This window comes from Trachurus trachurus, assembly GCF_905171665.1.
Source record: "Trachurus trachurus genome assembly, chromosome: 1".
Taxonomy (NCBI): domain Eukaryota; kingdom Metazoa; phylum Chordata; class Actinopteri; order Carangiformes; family Carangidae; genus Trachurus; species Trachurus trachurus.
In genome coordinates, this window is record NC_139891.1 from 35,015,690 (window position 1) to 35,040,514 (window position 24,825).

Here is a 24,825-nt window from a genome sequence, read left to right on the forward strand (position 1 = left end):
GATCACATTGATTAGACTGATAGTTTTGTGTATGGGATGAAAACAACATTAATAGACAAAAATTTGATTTTGAAAGATTGCTGCCTATCTAGCAGGTGCAACGACATCAACTATTTCATGACAAGGCAAGACAAGTGTATTTATAATAATAATAATTGGTTCAATTTGTATAGCGCGTTTCAATAACCCAAAGATGCTTACAGAGAAGCAGGAAGGGTTAGTGACCAACAATGGGGACAAGAAAAAGACAACACAAACAGGTACAACAACGGTTACAGGGGATGCGGGGGTTGGGTGGAGAGTATGGAGGGAAAAGGGGTGAATTGGTTACGGATAGGGGAGGTTGTAGGCTCGTGAGAAGAGGTAGGTTTTCAGGTGGGATTTGAATATGGAGAGTGAGGGGGAGTCGCGAACAGGTTGGGGGAGGGAGTTCCAAAGTCGGGGTGCTGATCTGGAGATATTTGTGTTTAATTTGTGTATGTTGTTATTTATTTGAGTCTGATGTAAAGGATTTATATCCTGTATCAGATGTTTTCAAATTTCATTTTAAGTCTATGGAGTAAGTGGGAGGTGATGCCGGTGAGGAGGGAGTTGCAGTAGTCAAGGCGGGAGGAGATGAAGGCGTGGGTGAGAGATTCAGTAGCAGGAGGAGAGTGTCTGAGTTTGGCGATGCGGCAAAGGTGGAAGTACGATGTCTTGACAACGGAGCTGACGTGGGGAGCGAAGGAGAGGGTGGGGTACAGGATAATCGATGCTGAGAGAGATTTTTTTATTTATTTTACCTTTATTTTAACAGGGTAAATCCATTGAGAGCAAGCTCTCTTTTTCAAGGATGCCCTGTAGCATACAGAGTTCACAGAAAATGAAACATCAAACATCAATACAACACAATAAAATACAGTTATGAAAACAGGAGTAGTGAAATTACTAACTAAAGCAAGTGCACGTCTGAGCCCCCAAAACTGTGGTGAGAAGTAGGTTTTTGAAAGCCTCAAGTGAGATAAGTCTATCGATTTTCAGTGAGTTTTGTAATTTGTTCCATCGGTGTGGGGCATAGAAGGAGAAGGCTGTTTTTCCTAGCTCTGAGTTTGCGTAAGGGAGATGGAGTCTGATGTGGGACTGGGAGCGGGTAGGGAGACCTGTAGAGCGAGAATGCAAAAGTGAAGTTAAATACAGGGGAAGCATTCCGAGTAGAGCTTTGTAGATGAATAGTAGACAATGCTGTTCTCTGCGGGTGGTGAGTGATGGCCAACCCACCTTGCTATATAGAGAGCAGTGGTGTGTTAAATATGGGTCCCCGGTGATAAAGCGTAGGGCACTATGAAAGATAGAGTCTAGGGGTTTCAGTGCTGAGGCTGAGGCATGCATATATATCACATCATTGAAATCAAGAACAGACATTACAGTGGCATGAACAATAATCTTCTTGCTCTGTGATGAGAAGCAATACTTGTTTCTGTATAGAAAACCAATTCTGGACCTAAGTTTGTTGATAAGGTGGTCCACGTGGTTACGAAAGGAAAGCCTGGAGTCCAGCCAGATGCCTAAGTATTTGTAAGCGTTGACCGTTTCAATAAGCTGACCATCTAATGTGTGAATACTGAGAGGGGAGATGCTTTCATGGGACCTTGTGAACAACATACATTTAGTTTTGCTGGAGTTCAGTACAAGTTTATAAGCTACAAGAGACGACTGGAAATGGTTGAAGGTAGATTGTAAATTAACAACAGCTGAGGTGAGAGTAGGGGCAATGCTATATAAGATAGTATCGTCTGCGTAATAATGGACATTGCAGGCTGGGGATGGGGTAACAATATTATTGACATAAAGAGAGAATAGAAGGGGACCAAGAATGGACCCTTGCGGAACACCTTTTTGCAATGAGAGCGAGCTGGATCTAAATCCATCTACAGCAACTGCTTGCGTTCTCCCAGTGAGATAATTGGAGAACCAGTTGAGAGAGGGGCTATCAAGGCCGATGGACGAGAGCTTGTGTAACAGGATGTTATGGTCTACAGTGTCAAAAGCTTTTGACAAATCAATGAAAAGAGCTGTGCAATGCTGGTGAGAGTCTAACCCATTAATGATGTTATTAATGACAAGTGCTGTAGCTGTGGTAGTGCTGTGACCTGGTCTGAAACCTGACTGTTCTGGTTGAAGGATGTTGTTTGAGTCCAAAAAGGCTCGCAGTTGGGAGTTTACAAGGGATTCTAAAGTTTTGGCTAAACAGCAGAGCTTTGAGATTGGTCGATAGTTATCTAAATTATTTGCAATACCACCCTTGAATAATGGAACAACCTGTGCAGCCTTCCACACAGCAGGGATTTTACCAGATGAAAATGTCATATTAAAGATGTGTGTAAGCGGTGCGGCAATTAAGGGGGCACTCAAGTGCAGAAGATATGGATCAAGGTCATCTTCACCTTTGGATTTCTTGCAATCAAGGTGAATGATTGCTTTCATTACCTCAGCATGGCTTACCGGTCTCATTGTAAAGACTGCTAGTGGGTTGGATGCAGTCACGAATACTGGGTCAGGAGGAGCTGGGACAATGTTGTTATCAAACAAATGACTAGAGGCTATGAAATGGTGATTAAAAGCATCACACATATCCGATTTATTAGAAATGCAGGAGTTACCACAAGTTAATTGCGAGGGGAGAGTAGAGATAGGTGTGGAATTTAGAGATTTTATGGTTTTCCAAAATTTGGTAGCATCACCTTGGCTGGAAGCAAGAGAGGATAAATAGAAAGTGGATTTAGCCCTCCTGATTGAGCTGATGCATTTGTTGCGCAGCTTTCTGAAGAGCAGCCAATCAGATGGGCTGTTAGAGAGTCTGGCCTTAGACCAGGCCAGATCTCTGACATGGATAGCTTCAGCTAGGTCAGGAGTGAACCAGGGATTGGACCTATTTTTTATACGGAATTTCTTGTACGGGGCATGTTTATCTATGAGAGAGCTAAAAACACTCCGAAAATACTCAAAAGCCAGCTCAGAGTCCGGGATTAAGTCAACCTTTTTTAGGTCAACATGAGACAAGTCATTTATAAAAGCTTGCTCATTAAAGTTTTTAAAGTTGCGCTTTCTGATGGTACGTCCCCTGGAACTCTGACTTTTGGTCATTCTAACACAGGCTATAGGACAGTGGTCACTGATATCCTGAGTGAGAACTCCGCTACATGGATATTTCTGCGGCCTGTTAGTCAGAATAAGATCAATCAATGTGGATTTAGAGTTATCCTTATTATTAGGCCTAGTGGGATAGGAGATCAGCTGGGACAAATTTAATTTGAGGCATAACTCTTTAAGCTTAGATGAACAGGGAGACAACCAATCTAAATTCAGATCACCCAGTATAACTAACTCAGAGGAAATATAGGGAGAGAATAGTTTTCCTAGCTCTTCTAAGGCTGAGATAGGGGCAGAGGGTGGACGATAAATCCCACTAATTGTGATATGACTATCGCCCCCAACACTGACATCCAGAATAATACATTCACAACAATTGGGCACAGAGGCAGAGGAAATTACGTGTCTGCTCTAAACAGATTGAAACCCTTAATGGCTACATCCGAGTCTGACACTTTTCCAGAGAGCCATGACTCTGTGATGACTAAAATGTCAAGGTTTGATTCGGTAGTCAGCACATTAATAAAATCAAGCTTTGACAGCAAACTCCTTATGTTTAAATGCAAGAATTTAAGCCCATCACAGGTTTGAAATTCATGTATTGACCTGAGTTCACTGAGCTGGGGTGGAACTAATGACTCGGCAGTACTAGGGACTGGAGGAGTGATAGCTGACAGGCAGGTTATAAGGCGAGAAGAAGATCTGACTGGAACCAGGTTGAGTGGATTTCTAAAATTAGTTGTAGGCAGAATGAATGATCTGTGTGGTCTATTTGTCACTCTTACAGGGATGCTCTTAGGTGTAGTGAAGCTGCTACAGAGGTAGGGGGAGCTATACGGGGTTACAGTGAGTCAGGCGGAACATGATTGGAGAGTCAATTCAATGTTGGAGGCTAGGAGGCCTGAGCCTTCACGGTTTGGATGTAAGCCATCTCTTTTAAAGAACTGCGGTCTTTTCAGGAAGGCTGCGAAGTTATCCACAAAGGGGATACCTTTGTGCATACAGTAGCCTTTCAGCCAGGTGTGGAGCTGACGGAGGCGGCTGAATTTAAGATCGCCGAATCGCGGAGCGGGCAGCGGACCGGAAATGATTAGCTGTTTACCGGTGTCCAGCAGTGCGTCAACGAGGCGGGTAAAATCCTGTTTGAGCTCCTCCGACCGCTGATTTTTTATATCATTTACGCCTGCCTCAAGGACTAAGGTAGCGACAGACCTGTGCTGGTCGCTTAGGAGCAGAGCAGCTGATTTAATGTCATTGACAGTTGCACCTGGGTGACAGAATGTCCTCCCTCCGGGCACCGCTACATGCCTGACTAGTGATGTGCCGATCACGAGCAGGGAGGGGGGGCGCAGCACCTGGGTGTGTGCTACTGACCTTCGCGGGGGGCTCTGACGAGACTGGTCCGTTGGTGAAGTCAGCTGATGTGGTGGCCGGGAGGACAAGGAGGGATGACCGGAGTTAAGGGAGCGAAGAGCCACGGATCTCCGAGGAGCAGGTGTAAACAGGGGCTGGGATTTCCTGCGAAAGTTGCTACGCTCAGGAGTAAGTGGTGGGGAGACCCGTGATCCGTCGTCCAGGGAAGGGAAATCCTTGACACTAAGAATGTCGTATTTATTGTTCAGCTGGATATTAAAGCGTGGAGGTGCAGGAGCGTGGGTGGATGAACTGTATTTCCCTTTGCTGGCGCCTGCTCGGATCCAGTGCTCCGGATGAACAGGTGTGGAGCTGGTCGCGGCTTTAGGCTTTGCTCCAAGCCGAGACCAGGTGTCATCGGGAGCGGTGGCCGGCAGAGGAGCGTCGGTGGCCGGCAGAGGAGCGACGGTGGCCGGCAGAGGAGCGTCAGTGGCCGAATGGCGAGCGATGTCTCCGGGCTCGTCAGGTGACGCAGCGCTGACCTCATCTACGGGGGGGAGGGTGATGGACTCGGGCATCTGGGGAACAGGTTGTGCGGGGCTGAAGATGATGGTGTCCATGAAGTTTTCTACCGCCTGGATCTGGTACAGATTGGATATCCTTTTTTCCAGCTCGGAGATCTTGTCGGTCAGGCGGACACAGCTGCGACAACCAGGCGGGGACGGAGAGGTAAGTGGAGCCATATCTGTATCTGTGAAGAATGCTGGGGAGAGAAACAGCTGTGGCCAGTAAAGGTGTCTTGAGGAATAGAATGAATTGCTGTTGCTGTTGTTGTTGTTGTTGTTATTGTTGTTATGGCTGTTGCCGTTGTTGTGGCTAACATTAGCAGCGCAAAGCAAAACTTACACACAAGGGCTCCACCTCGGGAGCCCACTGTGTAGAGAAGCCTTAGATCACTCAGCAGATAGGTTTGCAGAATCACAACTTACCGGCGCAGGTCCAGAGACTGGACCTGCTGCGGTGATTTAGCGTCCGGTAACCTGGTTCGGTGTCTGTGGTATCCTGCCGGTGGTTGCTTTAGCTGCAGGTTGGGACAGCCGGTATAGCTTACTCCAATAGTGGCGCTGCGACTGTTGGAGAGTCTTTAAACGAGAGCCGAAATGGCTATGGGGATCTCCTTAGAGGGGAGGTGGGCAGCCCAGCCCGTTTTGTGAGGATAAAAACACAAAAAGAGAGTAAAAAATGCTAAAAGCCGGCGATATGATAATGGCGGCTCGGGTCAGTGGCGCTGCGACTGTTTGGGTAAAAACAACAAACAATCAAACTGTTTGATTATTAAAATAGTCGACCCGAAGACGAGAGCACTGTTTAAGGGATAACATTTGTGCATGTGGGCATTTTAAAACCGCAGGAATTGGTTAAAAAGGCAGATTATAGCGAGTCAAAATGACAGAGCTCTACAGACTCCCCTCAAAACGCCACGCATGCGCGTAAATGGACAGCAGAGATGGGTCCAGATTTGTTGAGGGTGGATTTGGTGCCTATGAGGAGGAGCTGCTAAGTTTGAGGAAGTTGCGGGTCAGCCATGTTTTTATTGTAGAGATGCAGGTTTCGATGTGGGTGAGGGGAGGATTTTGGGTGGGTTTGATGCTGATGTAGATCTGGTGTTGTCGGCGTAACAGTGGAAGTCCAGGTTGAGTTTGCGGATTATGTGACAGAGGGGGAAGAGGTAGCAGATGAAGAGGAGGGGGCCGAGAATTGAGTCCTGAGGGACCCCCTGCGTAACCAGGGAGAAAAAAAAATATCGCTAAAGCATTTTTACCCTCTCATGAGGTGGCATCACCGGAGTTGTGTGTGTCCACAGCTGTGTTGGTTAATGTGACTGGAGGCGACAAATGAACGACATGGTTTTTTGCTGGCCATGGGCTTTGTTTCTCAATAAATTAGAAAAACCTTTCCTATCATTCCCCTTTTCCTTGCATTGTTGAATGAGATTGGCTCGCATCTGCGCTGAAACGTCCCCTCCAGTTACATAAACGGTAACACTTTACACTAAGGTACACAAAATTAGAGTAGTTAATGAGTAACTAATGAAGAACTAATGAGGAACTAATGAGTAGTTAGTGAGGAACTAAGCTACACAAAATTACAGTAGTTACTGAGGAACTAAGCTACACAAAATTACAGTAGTTACTGAGGAACTACTGATTAATTAACTATTAGTTAATGGTCAGTTCTTCAGGAACCCCTGATCAAATTTCAGAGGAGTAGTTACTGAGGAACTAATGAGTAGTTAGTTAGGGAAATGAGATACACAAAATTACAGTAGTTACTGAGGAACTAATGATTAACTAACTATTAGTTAATGGTCAGTTCTTCAGGAACCCCTGATCAAATTTCCGAGGAGTAGTTAATGAGGAACTAATGAGGAACTATTAATGATCAGTTCTTCATTAACTCATGATATAATTTCATAGAAAGTTAATCACAACTTGATGATTAGCGAACTAGTTACTTCATCAGTACAGAATCATTACTCAATAAAATGTCCAGTAGTTAACCTTTATGACCTAAAGTGACACATAATGAGTGGTTTTTCATTTCTTCATCTTCATCTTTACATTAGTAGTTCCTTAAAAAAATCACAGACAGCAGGATTCTTTAGAAGATTTTATTCATTAATTTCAGACCACATACACATCAATATGACCATCCATGTTGCCTTCGAAATAAATATGATAGTTTGTCACATGTTTGGTAGGCTAAATGAATGTATCATGGGGCTGTGTAGTACTGTATACTGATCACACCGTGGTTCACAGTAAAGTTGTTTGAGGTGCACAAAATTTAGAGTAGTTATTTACTATGAAACAAATTTGGAATGAATGAGGAACTCACTATTAGTTAATGGTGAGTTATTCAGTAACTCCTAATCAAATTACTGAGGAACTAACTATTACTTAATCATTAGTTACCCTTTTTGTGTACCTTAAGGTAAAGTGAGACATCAAAATGAGTAGGTAATGAGTACTGAATCATTACTTAATCATTAGTTACCCTTTTTGTGTACCTTATAGTAAAGTGAGACATCAAAAGGACTAGGTAATGAGTACTGAATCATTAGTTACCTATTTTGTGTACCTTATAGTAAAGTGAGACATCAAAATGACTAGGTAATGAGTACTGAATCATTAGTTACTCTTTTTGTGTACCTTATAGTAAAGTGAGACATCAAAATGACTAGGTAATGAGTACTGAATCATTAGTTACTATTTTTGTGTAAGGTACACAAACATTACAGTAGTTACTGATGAACTAATGAGGAACCAAAATAATCATTTGCCTCCATGTGCACCAAAATGACATAGAATGTAAAACAACAACAAAAACCTTTGTAACTTACTTGCTTAAAAAAAGTCATGTCTTTTATTTTGGAAACAAGATCTTCAATTCCGGTGGCTCACCTGTGCAGCTTTACTGTGAGGAGCAGTGAATTCATTTGACGACGATGAGAGAAGTAATGGACAGAGCAAGGAAGAGCAGAAGCTCCCATCTCAACTATATCAGAGACGTTCTATATCTCGAGGATGAGGATGTGACTGTACAGTATAAGTACATTTTAATGGTATCTCTCTCTTTTTTTATATATATATACAAATTCGGTAAGATTGCTCCTCAAATTTACTGTAAGATAACTTTGTCCAAAGTGAATTTAGCCCTCTAAAACCGACCGTAGTTTGGTTAAAGCAGATATCAGCTTCGCGGCCGTTTCGGCTAATGCTGCGTTCAAGGCAGGCTTTTGAAACCGTAAGTTACAGCTTCAAGTCACAACTACGACTTGGTAGCGTTCCAGGTAACCCGTAGCTCGTGTTTTTACCATCCTGTTGTCTGTGAAAGTTCCCTATAACGGCCACTCGTAACTTCCGACCCGTGAACTCGTACCAGATCGAACTGGTATGACTTCACAGGAAGGAAAAACACAAAGTACGAGTTTCTTTGAACGCACCATGAGTTAGCAGCCCCCGCCCTTGTCAGGCATCAATTGGTCCTCGTGCTACGTCACCACATTCACGCGCATCCCTTGGCTGCACACACAGCCCTTCATGCCGTTCTCTCTCCTCATTGGATAACACTTGTATCCCACAAGGAAAATTTTCTCCTCGGGTTACAGCAGAGCAGAGTGACGGAGAGACTCGTGTTTAGGCTGAAATACTTCATGTAAGTGATTGCTGACGGAAAATAGGACTATTTAGGACTTATATTAAAGGTGTACAGAAAAGAAAATTGAATTTAAGCCCACTCTGGGTCATTAAATTAGTGTAATAACTCATCTTTTAGACGTTGTAGGCCAAACTTTGTGCAAAATTCTATTTTTGAGTAAATCCAGGACGAAAGTGTGTATTTTTTTTTTCGCATTGGATAATGCAGGCGCACGGATTATACGTCAGCCTGTACACGATTCATCAGCCACTGATATTGGATCCGTCATCCGTCATTCAAACGTCTGAGACACGCACACACACACGGAGCTCGGGCTCGCCCCAAGCTTTGAATATCCCGCCCGCTCGATAACGACCAATCAAATTCGTTTTCCTCACTCGGGTAAACTCGTGTTGCAGCTCGTGACAACTCGGCGCGACAAACAGGACAAACGGCCATTTCTGTACACCTTTAACAAAAACATTCCACTGATATCTGCTTTAACCGAACGTTACATTGATGCTACGCTTGCACATGTTTTACAAAACATTAAATAACTTATGAACCGTTTATGATAGAGACGAGCTGTGAACAGCATCTGAATCGGGGGGGGTTATCCGCTTTCCGAGGGTCCTTGAATGGTGCCTCTACGACAACACGTGACACTGGAAGAGAAGCTAAACCGAGCATAGCATTGATGCTGAGGTTGCACATTTTTGTCAATATTTAATAACTTATGAACCGTATATGATAGAGACGAGTTGTGAACAGCATCTGAATCACTGGATTTTTTGAATGGTGCCTCTATGACAACAAGGGACGATATGCGTCATGTAACCACATGGTAAGGGAACAGAGCTAAACCGAGCTAGCATCAATGCAACACTTGAGCATACTTTCATAGAGGCACCATTGAAGGACCCTCGGAAAGCAAAGAATCCCGCGATTCAGATGCAGTTAACAGGTTATTTAATGTTTTGTACAACGTGTGCAAGTGTAGCATCAATGCTACATTCTGTTAACCGACCATAGCATCGATGCTATGCTAGGTCACTTTGGAGAAAGTTAGCATAGTAAAATTTGAGGAGTCATCTTACACATCTTCCAAAAAAAAAAAAAAAAGACAGATACCATTAAAATATCACTGTACGGTCACACCCTCATCCTCGAGATATCGTCGAAATGGGATTTTCCTTCTTTTGCTTTTCCCTGCATGGTCCATTGCTTCTCTTGTGGCATGGTCAATTGCTTCTCTTGTGCCAAGTGAATTCACTGCTCCTCACAGTAAAGATGCACAGGAAATGATGATCTCGTTTCCAAAATAAAAGACAAATGACACTTTGTAAATGACCTTTATGATAAGAACATTACTTCATTTGTTGTTTTTATGTTTATTTATTTAGTTTCTGAACATTAGTCAAGGTCAGGGCTTTATTTCTTATATATTAAGCCGACGTTATATTCAGTGCTTTTATTTTGAAAGCGTCTCGCCGAGACCTCATAAACTTCCGGTGCTACGGATTTTACCGGCAGTGTGTCTTTACCGGCAGAGTGTCTTCAATGCTAAAAGTGTGCCTAACTTAACTTACATGAAACGCCCTAGCACCTGGCTAATAAGGGGCACAAGGTTTGTTTTTGTTACCTTTTCATGTTATATTTATGTCCGGCTCGAGTTTGGTCGCCGTTGATAGTCTCATGTATGTATGGAACATGTTGTGGTTAGCGGTAGCTATTAGCATTGGCCAGCTCGGCTTAGTTAGCTTAGCTTAGCTCCATCTCACTTCAATACATTGAAGTGAGATAAAGCTAAGCTAACTCGTTGATTGTTTTATTAATGCAACAGGACTGTTTTGTCTGTTTGATGTGAGGTCTGGTAAGGTTAAAAACAGTTTATTGGATTAAAAACAAACGGTTAAAAATATTTATTTCATGGTAATACAGCACTCCATTTGGATATTGTCTTTTGACTAAATAGATAAAAAGGGAGTCAACTTACATTGAGCATGTTTTTATTTCCTTTACCCTGTTTTTAACATTTTTAACTCTTCCTTCTACCCTGTTTTTAACTCTACTTTCCCTACCTTGTTTTAACAATTGTAGCACTTTGAGATCGTGCCGATGAAAAGTGCATTACAAATTAAATTTATTATTATTATTATTATTATGATTGTTTATGTGATAAAAGCAGTTAAAAATAATTTCATTTATGTAAAAGGAAAGGTAACTGTATTTTATTTTCTTCTCATAGCTCTTACGGTGTGTCTGCAACTGAATACGGTCCATGGAATGAAGGAATGTGAACCATCAGTTTCATCATTTGTGACCATCATTTAGCTGGGGACGCTACACACTTGTTATTTTTTATTAGGCTATTATTAAAACAAGAAAGCTACAAAGGTTTTTCTTTTCTTTTCTTTCTCTTTTTATTATTATTTTTTTTTACATTCTATCATATTTTCTTGTGTGTGGACATAAAAAAAATGTTATTTTGGTGTACCTGTGCAGGTAAAATCTTATTTTGGTGCCCGTGAAGACAAAAGTTATTTTGGTGCACATAGAGGCAAATGATTATTTTGGTTCTTCATTAGTTCATCAGTAACTACTGTAATGTTTGTGTACCTTACACAAAAATAGTAACTAATGACTAGGTAATGATTCAGTACTTATTACCTACTCATATTGATGTCTCACTTTACTATAAGGTGCACAAAAAGAGTAACTAATGATTCAGTAATGATTCAGTACTCATCACCTAGTCATTTTGATGTCTCACTTTACTATAAGGTACACAAAATAGGTAACTAATGATTCAGTACTCATTACCTAGTCCTTTTGATGTCTCACTTTACTATAAGGTACACAAAAAGGGTAACTAATGATTCAGTACTCATTACCTACTCAATTTGATTTCTCACTTTACTATAAGGTACACAAAAAGGATAACTAATGACTAAGTAATGATTCAGTACTCATTACCTACTCATTTTGATGTCTCACTTTACCTTAAGGTACACAAAAAGGGTAACTAATGATTAAGTAATAGTTAGTTCCTCAGTAATTTGATTAGGAGTTACTGAATAACTCACCATTAACTAATAGTGAGTTCCTCATTCATTCCAAATTTGTTTCATAGTAAATAACTACTCTAAATTTTGTGCACCTCAAACAACTTTACTGTGAACCACGGTGTGATCAGTATACAGTACTACACAGCCCCATGATACATTCATTTAGCCTACCAAACATGTGACAAACTATCATATTTATTTCGAAGGCAACATGGATGGTCATATTGATGTGTATGTGGTCTGAAATTAATGAATAAAATCTTCTAAAGAATCCTGCTGTCTGTGATTTTTTTAAGGAACTACTAATGTAAAGATGAAGATGAAGAAATGAAAAACCACTCATTATGTGTCACTTTAGGTCATAAAGGTTAACTACTGGACATGTTACTGAGTAATGATTCTGTACTGATGAAGTAACTAGTTCACTAATCATCAAGTTGTGATTAACTTTCTATGAAATTTGATCATGAGTTAATGAAGAACTGATCATTAATAGTTCCTCATTAGTTCCTCATTAACTACTCCTCGGAAATTTGATCAGGGGTTCCTGAAGAACTGACCATTAACTAATAGTTAGTTAATCATTAGTTCCTCAGTAACTACTCTAATTTTGTGTATCTCAGTTCCCTAACTAACTACGCATTAGTTCCTCATTAACTACTCCTCTGAAATTTGATCAGGGGTTCCTGAAGAACTGACCATTAACTAATAGTTAATTAATCAGTAGTTCCTCAGTAACTATTGTAATTTTGTGTACCTTAGTTCCTCAGTAACTACTGTAATTTTGTGTAGCTCAATTCCTCACTAACTACTCATTAGTTCCTCATTAGTTCTTCATTAGTTACTCATTAACTACTCTAATTTTGTGTACCTTAGTGTAAAGTGTTACCACATAAACCAACCTGGCTGTGGACACAACCACCGTATATTGTTGTCAGCACCTCATCAACGCTGGTGTGCCTTATTTGTGGCCACTGCCAGTGTCACACATAAGTGCTGCCTTCGTCTTTGTTAAAAACAATAACAGCAGCAGCTGAGATTGCTGTACCGTCACCATGGAAACGCAAGACGCTTACGTCCATCTTCCTCAAAGTGAAGTATTTTTTGTTCTGTTCTAGCCAGGTCAGAGGGAGAGACGAGGTCCTGGGTCGGGAAGGAGCTGCCTGTCTGTCTGTCTGTCTCTCTCTCACTCCCTCTCTTATCTCTATCTTTATTTGTTACTGTTTCTCTTTTTTTTTTAGCTTACAACAAACCAGGCTCACAAAGAAAAGCTATTTGCAGTTGTCTAGTCTGAGACATCTCAACGTGAGTTACGGTGACTTGCTGGAATCAGAAACACAAACTTACAGGTGAGCATCAGCTTTTTTAAAATAAATACAGAACTGAGTCATTATCTGAATATTTGGCACAGAGTGGCTGAGATGTCTCAGACAAGTGCATGGAATGAATACATCAATGCAAAAGCACAATGGCAAAAACCACACAATGAAAGAAGAAGGCTAAAGCTAACATTTACTATTATATGATAACTATGTGACCAAGAAATGACAGAATGTGGCATGTTGTCCATTTTCTTTATAATTACATATTTGTGTACTGTTACGCCCCGGTCTAGGGGAAGAGTGACACAACATAAAGGATATGGAGAACAAGGGTTCAGTATCAGAAAAACTGTATTTTATTGTCCACAGCTTCAGAGTATTGTACAAAAGGTGGACACAGTCAAAACAAAATAAAACAGGAAACAAAACAAAGCGTATCTTCAGGGTGAACCAAAGCCAAAACAAGAAACAAAAGAAACTATCTCAATCTCAACCAGCCGCTAACTTGCCCTGGGAGGAAAAATAAATAAATAAAATTACAATGCTTATACCTAACTTTCTAAACTGATAAAAACAGGAGAAAAAGGGAATCAAAATAAATGGCGGTTGCACCCCTACTGCTTCCTAGTAAATAACACAAGAGATAGTAACTGTAAACAAAGTTACTGGAGCTATCACACAGTACCACAGTTTTAGTTTCAATAGTTAAAGCAGAAGTAAGTGATATATTTGTGTTAATATAAGTCTTAAATAGTTATATCTTCCGACAGCAATCACTTACATAGAGTGTTTGGTCTGAAACACGGGTCTGTCAGTCACTCTGCTCTGCTCTGAGCCGAGGAGAAAACTTTTATCGTATCCTACCGTTTTTATCCAATGAGGAGAGAGAACGGCATGCAGGGCTGTGTGTGCAGCCAAGGAACGCCGTGAATGTGGCGACGTAGGGACGAGGACTGTTATGGTGCGTTCAAGGCAACTCGTATTTTTCCGACCGTGAAGTCGTACCAGTTCGATCTGGTACGAGTTCACCGGTCGGAAGTTACGAGTGGCCGTTATAGTGACTTTCATCGGTAAAACAGGTCGGAAAAACACGAGTGGGTTGCCTGAAACGCTACAAAGTCGTAAGTTGTGACTTGAAGCTGTAATTTACGATTTCAAAAGCCTGCCTGGAACGCAGCATTAGCGAAAATGACCGGACCACTTACTTCTGCTTTAATACACACACAGGGACACCAGAGCCACTACTCTAGGTACACAGAACACGGATCAGAACAGCTCAACAGCAAACGGGGAGGACAACCACACCACACAGTGACAGCCCTTCCGAATGCAGGCTGAAGAGCACTGCTATTTCAAATGACCCGCTCCTTGCCAGCTCGTCAGGCTCATTCGCTGCAGCTGTGGAGGACCAATGGCTGAGACAGGAGGCGGGACCTGTAGAACAAGCAGAGATGGTGTAGTGGATAACAGGAGCGCTCACTCGGGCAGGAAGCGAGAGCTGTAAAACAAGCAGAGATAGTGCAGGGGAAAACACAGGAGCGCTCACTCGAACCTAAGTAGCAAAGACAAACGGCCGGGGGTCGTAACATGTACTATACCATCTAACGTTTTATTTTATTATTTATTACCCTTTATTTATACAGGTAAAATCTCATTGAGACCCAGGGTCTCATTTACAAGAGAGACCTGTTCCGAGTAGGCAGCAGCAAAACACAAAGTTACAGACTAACTGAACATACAGGAGACACAACACAGAACACAAACATTAAAGCAGTATAGTATAGTGCGTGGGCGCGTTCTGGGTTCGCCTATACTGTATTGATATAGAAAATCAATAAACAGGACAGGAGACGAGATAGCGTGTCTAGCAACTCTGCTTCACTTTATTCCTCCAGACCAAGAGACACACCTACACAACACTAGGGCTGTCAATCCCCCCCCCCCCCCCCAAATCAGGTTCGCATTTCTAACCCCTCTCATGTTAAATATTCAAATAGGCCTAATATTCGAATTTTTCGGGGCACACTTTCCTGATCCACCACTAATATATGTCAGATATAAATACATGAAAGGAGGCTCCCACATGCTTGAGCCTAAACAGCTGAATAATAACACATGTCCTGTTATTTTCAGCCTTCTATGAATATATTTCAGCCTACAAGTCAGGGTCCTAAAATGTGTTTCTCTTAATAAACATTATACACATCTCGGGTTTGCAGGTATCACACACATCACAAGCACACACACGCACAGACACACCTGCTGCTGTGTTATCTCTCCCTCCTCTGCCTCCGGGCTGGGCTGCCTGGCTGTTTGGGCTCCCTGTCTGCATGGACCCTATGGGCTTAGATTTGAGTTCTCAACGGGCCAGAGCGGCTCAACCAACCCGACTGGACGGGCCAGTTCGAACCCGGTTCAGCCCAAGAATGTAGAAATGACACGGTCAGGTCGGGGCCGTCAGGTTGTGCCTCGCGCTTCTTCTCCTTTTTTTTTTTCCACGGCGTCGTTGCCGAGATGGTTTTGTGTGTGACCGGAGCTCTGGAGGGGAGACTGGCTGGGCGCTGTGCAGCCCAGTAGGACGCTCCTGTGTGGGTGAGAGGGGCAGGAGACTGGGCTTGAGCGCAGCAGAACTCAGACGTATCAGGGCCACGTTCCAGAGTGCAGCCGCTCAGGTTGCAGCGGCGACACGATTCACCTAATTAATCGTTTTTTAGAACCATTATTTAATCAGCGCCATTTAAGATACTCCGGCACGGATGGGGGGGGGGGCTGCAGCCCCGGCAGCACCCCCCTTCCCGCGCTACTGATATCACCATAATCCAGGAGTGGCAAGAAAGTGGCCGCAGCAATATGTTTTCTGGCTTTAAAAGAGAAACAGGCTCTATTTCTGAAGAAAAACCGCAGGCAACAGCAGGCACCTTCTTTTTATTTGAAAAGAACATAAACATAGTTTCACCTGCATTTAGAACTAGCCTGATTTGAGACAATTGCGCCTGAATGACGTCAAATGCAGACTGCAGATCTGTGAGCACCTGGGCAACAGAAGATGCACAACAATAGACAACAGTGTCATCAGCATAAGGATGTACAGATGCATTAATATTTTGACCCACCTCATTCATATAGATAGTAAAGAGAGTGGGACCTAAGTTAGGTCACTATAAAGGTGCAGTGACATTAACATTAACGCTACCTCCTTTAGCTAACTTAAAGCAATACTTACCGATCTGGCATTTCACTCAGCACAGCACAAACATTTGAAAATCAACAGCTCCACCTCCCTCACAAGTCCCACCCACCTCTCCCTTCTCCTGCATCTCCACGAGCCCCCTCCCTCCCCGCTGCATGCGTTGGCATGGCAACGGTAAACAGAACAGGAACGCGAGTGAAACGGGAACAACACAAACAAACACAACACCGGAGTTTTAAAACGTATAAACGGACTCAGTGATGATGACTGATGAGTTTTATAATAAACTGTTGTTAGCCTACTGCTACTGGAGACGCAGGGGAAGTGATTGTTACAGATTACAGTTCTCAACGAGCCGGGCTGGCGGCCAACAGGGACCAGCGCCACCTGATGCGCTGGTTCAGGCCGAAAATAAATCCAGACCGAGCCGAGTCGAGCCGCGCCGGTCCGGAGTTCAACCGGTCCGGACCGCTGAGAACTCACAGAGCTAAGGGAGCTAACAGTAGCCTAGCCGTTAGCACTGGATGCTTTATAGACACTGTGACTTCCTGTGTTTACGTATCACTCGGGGCTGATCACTATCAACGTTACAATACAGGGCTCTCAAGTCTCACGCATTTGGCGTGTGACACACGCATTCCCACCCGTTCACACGCTCACACGCCCAGTGGCGTGCACAGGGGGGGGGCAGGGGGGGCGGTCGCCCCCCCCTCGTGGCCCAATTGTTGAAAAACGCGTGCTAAAGTGCCCCCTGGGAGCCAAAACGCGCGTTAAAGTGCCCTCTTGGAAGCCAAAACACGTGCTAAAGTGTCCTCATGGGGGGCAAAACGTGTGTTAAAGTGCCCTCATGGGGGCCAAAACGTGTGCTAAAGTGCCCTCTAGGAGCCAAAACGTGTGCTAAAGTGCCCTCTAGCAGCTAAAACGTGTGCTCAAGTGCCCTCATGGGGGCCAAAACGTGTGCTAAAGTGCCCTCTAGGAGCCAAAACGTGTGCTAAAGTGCCCTCTAGGAGCCAAAACACATGTTAAAGTGCCCTCTTGGAAGCCAAAACACATGTTAAAGTGCCCTTGGAAGCCAAAACGTGTGCTAAAGTGCCCTCTTGGGAGCCAAAACACGTGTTAAAACAGGCCACATCGATGTTTTTTAGTCTTAAGGTATTGATATTATAAAACAGGCCAAATCAACGTAACTTAAAAAGGCCAAATTTTTTTCGCCGCCGACCTGTGGTCGCCGGCCAAACGCACCATGTCGCTACAGTCTCACTCTTGTCATTTTCTGAAACTTGGCAGCCCTGAAAGTGCCCTCTAGGAGCCAAAACATGTGCTAAAGTGGCCTCTTGGGAGCTAAAACACGTGTTAAAGTGCCTTCAGGGAAGCCAAAATGCGTGCTAAAGTGCTCTCTAGGAGCCAAAACGTGTGCTAAAGTGCCCTCTTGGGGGCCAAAACACGTGTTAAAACAGGCCAAATCGACGTTTTTTTAGTCTTAAGGTATCGATATTAACTCATTGGCTGCCAGCCATTTTCAGATCAGAGAGCCCCATACTGCCAGCCGTTTTAGAGCATTTTGAACGATCTTATAAGACCCACAGAATATTGTGTTCTATGACTATATAAACACCGAAACTACCAAGAGAAAGAGTAGACTCTCTTTGTTCAATAGGAAAAAAAAGTTTGTTTCTACCTTTTTCCGTTCTTTTGTAAACAGCAGTAGAACGTAGGAGCTGGTTTCGCCAAAAACAGCAGTTTTTGACCAAAACACTGAGAAAACAAGCTTTTTGTGGAAAGAAACATGTCAAGCAGAACAGTGACTTTGACGTTGATATTTTTTGCTTTAGTGACACCTCACACATCTGAACAGTGTTCTCCTTCTATAAAACAACAAAAACAACACTGAGAAAGGACTTTTGATGGCAAAATAATAATTTATTTACAAATATCAGTAAAAATGCATTAACTTTTTTGTACGTTTGTAGCTGTCACATGACCTCTGCCCCATGGTCGACCACTGCTCGATCCACCACCTGTAAATTATAGAAATATATAGAATTACCATAAAAATACATCTCTTAGATGTAGTCAAGTGTGATGTGGAGTTTTTTTTTTTTTTAATCTTTCCGATCAAAGCGATCCGATCTTCTCTAAGCAGTAAAAGTTAGCTCGCTAGCAAGTTAGTTTATTTTATTATTTTTACCATTGATGTATTATATTATTACCTTCATGTCTTTCTGGAGCGTGGGGACGAGTCTCTGCTGCTCCTGGTTGATCCGGATGGAATCGCTCGGGTCACGTCCACCGAGCCGTCAGTTGAGCTGGGCTCTGGTCTGTGGTGACGCACCGTCAGCTGCTGCTCTCACCGGCCGCTCGGCCCGGCTTGATCGCCGGTGTCCAGCGTCGGTGTCGGTCGTCGGTGTCTTTTCAATGATCTCCGTCGTTTTCTCACGATCGCGACCCTCTTCCTTTCCGAACTACCGCGACACATACGGTACATAATGTGCCGACGTGCGGAACACATAGGCTCCGTGCATAAGTTTCTTTAGCATATCTCTTGTCATCTCGCTTCTTCTTCTCATAATCAATGCTGATCTCTCATCCAAAGAGGGCACTGCTGCCACCTACAGGGCCTACAGGGCACCTACACGTCATTACACTAGTTTACAAGCCTGATATTGATGGACAAGCTCCGCCAGACCGTCCTCCAGCCCTTCCCGTTGAAAAACGCAATTGACGTCTATCGACGTCAATGGCAGTGAACGGTTGTAATTAGATTGACGTCTATAGACGTCAATGGCAGCCAATGAGTTAAAACAGGCCAAATCGATGTTAAAAAAGGCCAAAATTTTTATGTCGCTACAGTCTCACTCTTGTCATTTTCTGAAACTTGGCAGCCCTGAAAGTGCCCTCTAGGAGCCACATCTAGGAGCCAAAACGCGTGCTAAAGTGCCCTCTTCAGTGGCGAGGACGCGCTATTAGGTGCCCCTTTTTTTCCTTTTCGCCCCTGCCCTTCAAAAAGTCTGCACGCCACTGCACACGCCACACATTGTATTTCTCACGCATTTAAATTACCACGGTGACGTCCATCAAGTTGCACCGCTTTAACAGTGGAACAGACTTGAGGGCGCACTGATCACACGAGAGAGGTGAAGAGACAACAACACTGTTACCTGTTGTAGCCTACTGTCCTCAGCCGACACTGATCACTGCCTGAAGAGTTTGAAAGCAGCCTCTTAACTTCATGAACGCAGCTCAAACCGCACAGCGACCAAGCTTTGATAAACACACAGATCCGCGCCGATTTACAGTAGGCTATACTCCCGTATTTGAGCCGGTCGCTACCGCAGCTTAATAAAAAAAAAATAAAAAAAAAACGCTCGGAGCTGAGAATAGCGGAGTTTCCTGATCAGCTGACATGTGGTCAAGACGTCTACAGACTTGTCACAGCGCATCTCATCTCATTATTAGGGTTAGGGGGACTTCACCCTCAGAGCTCTGTCTTCAGACTGTCCTGACCTGTCCCTGAACATCACACAGAGACAACATGGAGCTGTGAGTTTTATTAATGTTTACATCAGGCTGAGTTCAACAAATCAGTTTATGCTACTATCATCATAGTGTAGTGGCAGGAAAGACCATTTAATCTGTATGTATCAAATATTGTGTTGGTCAAGAACAAGTTCAACTTAAAGTCAGAGGAAAATAAGGGTGTTTTTACTGTTCCTAAATGTAAAAATGGGTCACATTGGACCCTCAACATTATTTAAAGGTTAAATAACATGTTACTTAAACATTTTTCATTGTGCTGTGCTCTAAAAATAAACTAACAAATACTAGTGTAGAGTCCTGTATAAGTGTCCAAAATAAGTGATTTGAGGGCATCCTCCAAAAAATTTTTGTGCGCGCTGCGCACGCGATAGCACATCAACATTCACTGTGCCCCCTCCAATTTTTGGGTTGCATGGCGCCCCTGGTTAACTTATTCCAGTCATAAATCATAAATATTTTTGTTTGAATTAATTTATGCGTCATTTGTCAGACATTCATCCCCACTTCAACCAAATCCCCGCTGCCGCTGGTAAAATCTCACTCTGAACTCACTTCAAAACTTGAGAGCCCTGACAATATCAGACATGAAACTCCGCGACCAGCTGCGGCTGCAGTTATTGGTCTTTTAAAAAACTATTTATTTCCAAAAACCTTCTTTCTAGTGTGTGTTGTGACTCTAGTCTCCTCTGCTCTCTGTGTCCTGCTACTCTGCTCTGTCAATAAGCGTTCTTCCTGGTCGGGAGGGGGGAGAGGAGGAGAGGGGTGCACAAAGTGATTACATATTAAGTAGGTTCGGTCGCTCGTCAAATCTTATTAATCGGACCGAATAATATTATTGGTCAGACTTTTCTCAGAATTATATGAGAATGAAAAAATGATGAGTTTTTAACCCTGTTGGGTTTCTCTTACATTTTAATGTATCATCAGATTATTAATAGCATTTTAACTTAGACAAAGAAATGTGCAAAAGTTCCAGAAAGGTAAGTATTGCTTTAAAGCAGAAGTAAGTGGTCCGGTCGTTTTCGCTAATGCTGCGTTCCAGGCAGGCTTTTGAAATCGTAAATTACAGCTTCAAGTCACAACTTACGACTTTGTAGCGTTTCAGGCAACCCACTCGTGTTTTTCCGACCTGTTTTACCGGTGAAAGTCACTATAACGGCCACTCGTAACTTCCGACCGGTGAACTCGTACCAGATCGAACTGGTACCACTTCACGGTCGGAAAAATACGAGTTTCCTTGAACGCACCATAACAGTCCTCGTCGCTACGTTGCCACATTCACGGCGTTCCTTGGCTGCACACACAGCCCTGCATGCCGTTCTCTCTCCTCATTGGATAAAAACTGTAGGATACGATAAATGTTTTCTCTTCGGCTCAGAGCAGAGCAGAGTGACTGAGAGACCCGTGTTTCAGTCCAAACACTCTATGTAAGTGATTGCTGTCGGAAGATATAACTATTTAAGACTTATATTAACACAAATATATCACTTACTTCTGCTTTAAGTTAATTATATGTATGTAACGTAAGTTGTCCCGCTGTAAGGCAAGGCAAGGCAAGGCAATTTTATTCATATAGCCCATTTTTACAAACAGTTTGTCTCAAAGGGCCTTACATCGCATCATAACAACATTAAAAGGACCTGAAATGAGCATAATAGGTTCCATTTAATGAGGTATCACACTCGGATACCTGCTTAAGTAGACAGAAATGCAGAGGTGGGTAGAGTAGCCCAAAATTGTACATTATCCACAATATACTAGGGCTGACGTCATCCTAATCATTTACTAGCCGCAGTTTCTCAAATTTGAGGCGGAGTGGCCGCCCTGTTTACCGCGGAGATTTTGTGTGCGGTCATGTGACTGCCTGGCTCTGTCTGATTGGTTACACAGAGGCAAACGTCGCAAGTGGCTACATCTGATTGGTGAAACGCAGTCATGTGACAGAGGCTTGGAAGTATCTCCATTAAAACATAAACAGACAGATCGCACATTGGATCAATAAGAAAAAGTAGCGAGTAGCGACCGGAATGAAGCTCAATGTAACGGAGTAAAAGTACTGCCTCTTCTGAAGAAATATACTCAAGTAAAAGTAAACAAGTATGCTGCATTGAAACTACTCTTAGAAGTACAATTTATCCAAAAAGTTACTCAAGTAAATGTAACGGAGTAAATGTAGCGTGTTACTACCCACCTCTGCAGAAATGTACTTAAAAGGATAGTTCACCCAAAATTCTAATTTCACTCATTATCTACTCCCCCTCATGTGGACTAAGGGCTGGGAGAAGTTTCAGAGTCCTCCGTGGCTTCTCTGAGTTACAGGGGGTCTCGGCGTAGCAGTGCATGTCCATATAACGGTTGCAAATGGATACCAACTGTCTTCGTAACAAAAAGACACACCAAAAAACATCCAAACACCTCCATGCTGCTCGTATGTAATGTCCGTCTTGTACTGAAGCCCCGAAATGCTTTGCGCCGGCGTCATTGCGATTACTGACGCCGGCTCAAATCTCGCAAGATTTGGACGGACCAGGAAGAGGAGCTTCCGGTGCAAACAAGCTTGAAATATAGACTTATTAAATTTTTTTCGGGACAATTTCGCATTTCGGGGCTTCAATACAAGACGGACATTACGTACGAGCACTATGGAGGTATTTGGATGTTTTTTGGTGTGTCTTTTTGTTACAACGAAGAAAGTTGGTATCCATTTGCAACCGTCTCTGTAACTCAGAGAAGGCACGGAGGACTCTGAAACTTCTCCCAGCCCTTGAAATTTCAATTTTGAGTGAACTATCCCTTTAAGTCAGGACCACTTTGTCAAAATAATCTTTACTTACTTGCACTAGTTTCATTTGGCGGCATGGTAAAGCCCGAGGCAGGAATAGCACCTTCCTGCCCTTCATGAGCCATCATGAACGGCATAAGCAGGGAGCGCAGCAGCAAAGAAAACCCAGACAGAGCAGAGCAGCCAACAAGATACAATGATAAGGTTCACGACAGATGACAGGAGGAGCTGGGGTGGAGGTGGGTTGCAAAAAAAGCCAGCAGAGGAAGCAGCAGCAAGGGAGGTGATGTTGGGCTAGCAGTTTAAATAGCACACTCTGAATGCAATTTCCCAATAGGGAGCGGGCACGGGGAGTCAGCTGAGCCATCAGGTGATCAGCTCGGTGTTTACAGCTACGCTGTTGATGCTGATTTGGAGCTTGACGTCGTGGCCTGCCAGAACTTGATATATGATTGATATTTGGAAACAGCAACACAGTGTTATTATTCATCACTAACTCTTCTTCAGGCGGTGTGACTCCAAGAGACGCTGTCAAGCCCAGGCACTCAGTCTGAGAATCAAAGAGGATCCAAGAATTAAGCTGCTCCCTGCTGGAGAGCAGTGTCCAGATCCCAGGTGAAATAAGTCATTGCAGTGTTATGAGTGTTATATAAATGCCGTGTAATCCATTTTATATTTAGCACCTATAAAGTAGGGCTGTTAGTTGATTCAAATTCTGAATTGCAATATATTGCATGATTTCCATAGTCAACTCACGAAAATATCTAGTATAGTCTGTCTCGTGTTTATTTTAGAGTTGGGAATTGGCGACACAGATGGTGTGGCGGTGAAGTGAAGTCACATCGTAGAAATGTAGTGCGAGAAGAACAATTCTGTTTTTATGATCGCATTCACACATTTAATTTCAACCCGTATCATGCGTTTGATCCATGTTACCTGAATGATTTAATTCAACTCAAACTCAAAAGCAAAATTCCTTCTCTATATTTAATCACCACTGTCTCTCCATAGTACCGTCCACTTCCGGAGCGCAGGAGGAGTGGACAGCGCGACTCCATGGGATAAAGCATCCTGTTCTAGGTAGGGATGCAAACAATTAATCGACTATCGATTAATTGTCGATAAGAATTTAATCGATTAAATTAAATTACTTGCAATTAATCGTTCCTTTTCAATGGGAGTTTTACTGTGAAATGTAAACAAGCAAAGCCGACATAATGTAGCGGATCTCTGTGTAAACGTGTGCAGCGCTGCGCAGTGCAGCTCACAAGGGAGAGAGGGAGAGGAGGTGAAAAGAGACAACACTGTTACCTGTTGTAGCTATACGGGACTCAGGCTGTACCATCGCTAACACACAGACGACCGGTGAGTAACGAGCCAAAAAGCCGCCGACACGGAGCTGCCTGAGGAGTTGTAATGCAGCCTGACCGCAGCTCAAACCGACCCGGTGCCTGAGCACGGCGAACAAGCTTTGATAAACACACCGGATCCGCGCTGGTTTACAGTAGCCTATCCTTCCTTAGTTTAGCCGCTCGCTACCGGAGCTTAATTTTTTTTTAAAAAGAAAAGAAAAAAAAAGCGCTCGTTGCGGTGCCGCGGAGAACAGTGCGTGTGTCCACGCTGTGTTGGTTTATGTAACTTGAGGGGACAAATTAACCACATGTTTATTGTCATGCATTGCTGACCTGGGCATTGTTTCTCATTAAATTAGAAAACCCTTTCCTATCATTCCCCTTTTCCGTGCATGGTTGAAGGAAATTTGGCTCGCATCCACACTCCCACTCCTCCTGCGCCGAAATGTCACCTTAAGTCACATAAACCAGTACGGGTGTGTGGACACAACCACCCATATTGTTGTCAGCACCTCATCACCGCTGGTGTTAAAAGGCTCCGTTCTTTCTGCAGTCAGGTTAAAGCGCACATCCGCCGTGTTGGTAAACAAATAATCCCTCTGTATCAACGGAGGCAGCCGTGCTTGAGCAGCTTGGGTTGGAGGTGGTGTGAGTGCGGGCCAGCGGGGGAGAGAGGGAGGGAGGGAGGGGGGGCATTAGAGCTTCAGTACGGTACAGAACAACTGGCCCGTGTGAGTGCGTCCTTATCTGTGGCCGCTGCCAGCGCCACACGGGCTTTGCCTTTCAGCAATCAAGCGCTGTTTTTGTCAATGTTAATAACAATAACAGCAACAGCTGTCGGCAGCTGAGATCGCTGTGCCATCACCATAGAAACGCAAGACGCATTACGGCT

General features: G+C 43.4%; 1 protein-coding gene across 1 annotated transcript in view; it reads left to right on the forward strand.

The window, feature by feature from the left end:
- Positions 1-24,825, forward strand: part of LOC310989256 (uncharacterized protein) — a gene marked incomplete at its 5' end in the record, with an annotated part of 58,694 nt that overhangs the window by 11,610 nt on the left and 22,259 nt on the right. The window lies entirely within an intron of this gene.